Source organism: Peromyscus leucopus, chromosome 6 (assembly GCF_004664715.2).
Source record: "Peromyscus leucopus breed LL Stock chromosome 6, UCI_PerLeu_2.1, whole genome shotgun sequence".
NCBI lineage: Eukaryota > Metazoa > Chordata > Mammalia > Rodentia > Cricetidae > Peromyscus > Peromyscus leucopus.
Genome location: NC_051068.1, coordinates 92,076,964 through 92,081,981, shown reverse-complemented (window position 1 = coordinate 92,081,981; position 5,018 = coordinate 92,076,964).

Sequence of the window (5,018 nt, the reverse complement as noted above, 5' to 3'; positions counted from 1 at the left end):
TTCCTAGATAAATGGCACTTTCTGTGATATCACAAGCCTTTCTGGAGGCTAATCACAAATATTTTGGTTATTCAGGGTATGTTATCTTCAAAATCCTTGGCTTGTAAGTGGACAGCTACAAAAGGAGTCAACTAGATTATGTGTGTGGTAGGACTGGATTTCATGTAACCAAAGTGTATTATCTTTAACCAGAATTATTTGAGGATATCAGGTAATGGGAACACTCAAAACTAGGGCAACACTTTTCAGTCTGTAAGTTTGTAGACTCCTCAGGTCGAGTTTTATTGTTATGGTTGGAGATATTTTAGCAAAAATTTTCCCTCCAATAGTGAAAAATTTAGAGGATTCTCTGAATTCATCTTCAGGGATAGATTTGTATATAGAGAGTAGTATTTCACTCCTGGTCATGCTGCATTATTCAGGTCATAAAGGAAAGTAATCTCCACAACTGAGAGCTTTCCTTAAAAAGTTTGTTGGGTGATTGTTTTGAGAAACATAAGAGGCATTATCATCCCAATGTGGGTGAGATTCTGGCCTTCCCAAAAGTTGATGAACAGTACTCCAAAACCAGAGATTAAAATAATTTGGTTGAATAATTGTCAGCTTTAATGATTTGTAAGTGTAAATTTTATTAGGGTAATTAATAGACTGGCCAATGAATGAATACTTCCTATTTGTGTAATAAGACATTGTGAGCAGGGGAGGAAGACGTTCATTTAATTTCATGTCTGTGAACTTGCACTATGAATATCTTCTTGTTAATGTTCTTTACTAAAATTTGCTCATGTCTTAGTGGTTGTACCAGTTGTTGACTGCTGTGGATCAAGCCATTCAATTCCATAGTAGTTGTGGAAACCTTAGTCACTACTGTCAGGCTGTGTGGTTGATGGATTACATCATGATGTATTTTCATCTATCTAAAACCCAACCCCTCAACCTATGTTCATGATGACTACTTCCCCAACTACCCACTTACTCACCGAGCCTCTAAGAAAACAGTGAAGCATTGGCAACAGTGGAGGAATTTCAGGAATTAGGGTACCATTAACTCTGTAAGAAGAAGAAGTGATCTATAGAGGACTTGAAAGTGTGTTGTGATGTCAAAGACAGTTCCTAGCGACACCACTTGTTAAATCTTAAAGAAAAGAAGTGGAAACATGCCAGCAAAAGCTGAAGTTGTGGAGTAGGAATGGAGCAGGAGAAGAACATCCAACTTGTCTTGCTATTACTTGGGTTTTCTTTGGACCTAACAGTTAACATTTCTGGTAAGATCCAAGACACTGTTATTAATTTATCTGTTTAAGCACTTTGCTGACAATAAATGAAATATACTACCTTTTGTTTTAGAGAAAACACTCATAAGGGGCTTAAAATAAATATTTTAACTTTCCTTAATTGCTTTAGCTGCAGAATTTTTCTTAATTTTTATCTTTGATGGGATCCTGTGTGCTTTTCTTGGTGTTCTACTTGAGTTAGTCACATGAATGAAGAAGCAGTAGCAGGGACTAGTGATGGCCAAAGACAGCCTCATTCACTCTTCCAGATGTTGGCAGGGTTCTACCAACCCACTTGAATGTGGACCCGGCTAATTCCAGCTTCTATACAGAGTGATACATGGTTTCCAAGGAGATGGCAATGGAAAATGCAAGGCCTTCTAATGTCTTGACTTGGGCTTCGTACCCATAGCATTGGTCAAATTCTACTCTATTAATCAAAGTCATTTATAAGGGGCAGATAGGGAGGTTGACTCTGCCTCTTTCTGCCTGTTGATGGAAACAATAACAGTGTCACAGAGAGGAGAGGCTCTTAGTTTCTTGCACTGGACTCTAGTGGTTATTTCAGTAGTCCCTATGATTCTCAAAAGTTTGCATTTACAAAGAATAATACCATGTTAAGGTACACAATCCAACTTCTGTCCTGGTGCAAGAAAAAAAAAAAAACAGTTGCACATGATTGAGACAACTTTTTATGACTCAGAAAAATGACAATATTAATATCCTATCTTTTAGTACAAGTTGATGGACTAGGTTGATGATTTAAAAAAAATCTATATATTTCTATTTCTCTGAGAAAGAGGCTGAAGGTAAAGCTGGTTCTGTCACAAGTGCTGTGTTTAGTTTCTGTTAAATGAAGATCCATAATTGATCTGTGTGCCAACTACACCTGCCTCAGACTGTTTTCTGCTATTTTGTTTTTAATTCGATACGTAGCATCATTCACAAAAAAACATTGCTAGCCCTTCCATAGAAAAATCAATCATCAGCTAAAGAGAAAAAGACTGTTTTTAATGGAATATTGAAAAATGTGGAAGTTACTGCATCAGTCAGAAAGGAGGCAATGAGCGTGGTATGTGTACAGCCATTTTAAAGGAGGCCGGCCTTCTTTGGTGTTCCCTTGTTAGTTAACAATGCACCCTGGAGAGCCCACGGAAGAAAGTGAACTAGCAACTGCAGACACACATTTAGGCCTAGTGTGGTTAAGTACTTTATAGACAGCATGCTATTTGTGTTTTCTGCATTTTAAAAATCAGTTCTTTGAGAAGTTATTCAATGTATTTTGACCATGTTCAGCAACCCCAACTCCTCCTAGATCCATTCCCTTTCCTTACCCCCTCAACTTTATGCCTTTTTTTCTTTGTTTTAAACCCAGCAAGTATGGTTTGTGCTGCCCATATACTCTTGGACACGTGGTCTTCCATTTGCACTTGGTTGATCTACCAGGGGCCACACTTTTAAGGGTGGCCTGACTTTCTGTTTTTCAGTAGCTATTAGTTTCCAATAGCTCCTTAACTAGGGGTTGAATTTAGTGTCTAACTTCTCTCTCCATAACGAGTTTTAGTGTGGCTTGATCTTAGGCAAATCTTTTTTATTTCATCTTTACAATTTTATCAAATCACATTATCCAACCTACCTTAAAGATATGACAATTCATGTTAGGTAAATTTAGTGCTTTATATGAATTTATACAGACAGAAGACAATGGAAGTATATTAAGAATACAGGTAGGCTTAAATATAACTCTAAGTTGTTGCTTTTTGTTCCCCCTGTTACACCCAGTTTTTGAGTTGGGGAGGTTAACATCATGTTAAACCTGTTTTTTTTTTTTTTTTTGGTAGTGAGTGTTCATGAAGGGCCATACACAAACACAATAAACTGCAATTAAAAAAAAAAAGACAGGGCAAATTGGAACAGATACTTTTTCTAGAAACAATTATCAACTAGCATTTTTTAAAAAAAGTTGTGAAAATATTTTGCTTACTTTTAGGGAATATGACTTGGTCCAATGCATCTCAGGGATCTACAGTGAATACTTGGGGGAATGTGGATTGGTTATGAACATGAATGGAATATCATTTTATTATAATTAATCTTTAATCTGGTTTTATGTGTGTGTTTGACTCCTTTGCTTTCTCTTGGGACTCTTTTCCTCCTATTAGATTGCCTTGTCCAGACTTGATATGAGAACTTTTGCCTTCTCTGATTTTATCCTATTTTGTCCTGTTGGCTGGTGTCTTTTGAAGGCCTGTTCTTTGCTGAAAGGGAAGGGATGGAGAGTGGATTTGAGGGAAAGGGGAGGTGAGGCAGGGCAGCTGGGAGAATTGGAGGGAGGGGAATCTGTGGTTGAGATGAGAGAACAATCTTTTTTCAGTAAATTAAAAAAAATATTGTAGTATGAAATCATCAAAACTAATGTTAAATTAAAAATTAATAGATTCAATGAAAAGTATTTTAATGGAGGTCTAGGTTTCATGATCAAAGAGCAAGCTTTTATAATGTAAAGGAAATTAAAGATGTGTATTTTCTCACATTTTTAGCATCTTTGAATTTACAATAAAAATTAGAAAGCATTTTGTCATATTTCAGTTGTTCAACTGTTGCAATGATGGAAAGCAGAAAGGAAAACTGGGGTAGGCAGCATGGCCGGCTTCTCTTGATTCTGGACATGGTAGGGGAAGTAGCTGAAATAGGGACCTCTCTAGTACCACATAGGAAGTGTGCCCTAGAGCCAGGTTTGAGCCAGGAGTAGCATCAGAGTCCAAGATAGCAAATTGAAACCTGCCTTTGGAACACTGAGTATCAAAAATGGAGAACTCGGCACAGAAATTTCATAATACGTGATGACTTTGCAGAAAAATTTCTACTCCCTTAAACTTTATCTGAGATCTTCCTTCACAAGACATCTATTTAGTGACTTAACTGCCTGTCTACTCCATCTCAAACACACTTTGTGTGGTCTGACTTTCCCTGCCCAACCTTCTGTTGCCCACTTGATATTCCCTAGTCCAAAGTTTCAGGCAGTCTTTAATCAAGTCTGGTAGTTCCTTACCACACTATAATTCCTTTTCTCTGCCTAAAATGCCCAATAATGAGTGAAAAAAAAAAACTGACCCACATCTTTAAGTTCAAGAAAAACTCACTGCAATAGAGCCGATTCACAACCAACAAATATTTAGTGTTGAGCTGGGCCCTACACATATTAGGGGCAGATGCCCTTTTCCTTTCCTAACTCTGGGCTTCTCATTATTTCTATAAAAATCTGCCATGTGCTTCGTGACTTCCTACTCATTTTTCCTCTTTTTTTTTTTTTTTTTTTTTTTTTGGTTTTTGGTTTTTCGAGACAGGGTTTCTTTGTGTAGCTTTGCGCCTTTCCTGGAGCTCACTTGGTAGCCCAGGCTGGCCTCGAACTCACAGAGATCCGCCTGCCTCTGCCTCCCGAGTGCTGGGATTAAAGGCGTGCGCCACCAACGCCCAGCCTCATTTTTCCTCTTATTCAAATTTACTCTAACAATTTTATCTTAAGTCATAGTATGTTCAAACTGTTAAAACGTCATTTTATTAACAATGGCAAAAGCCATGTCATTCATTTATTTTGATGGAATCCAGAATAAAAATTAGTGACAATGCAATATATACTTATAGAAGAGTGTAAACTTAGAACCAGTTACCTGGCCCTCCACCCTCACAAAATTCAAATTTCAAAAATGTGATGCCAATATATACACACACTATTACACAGAA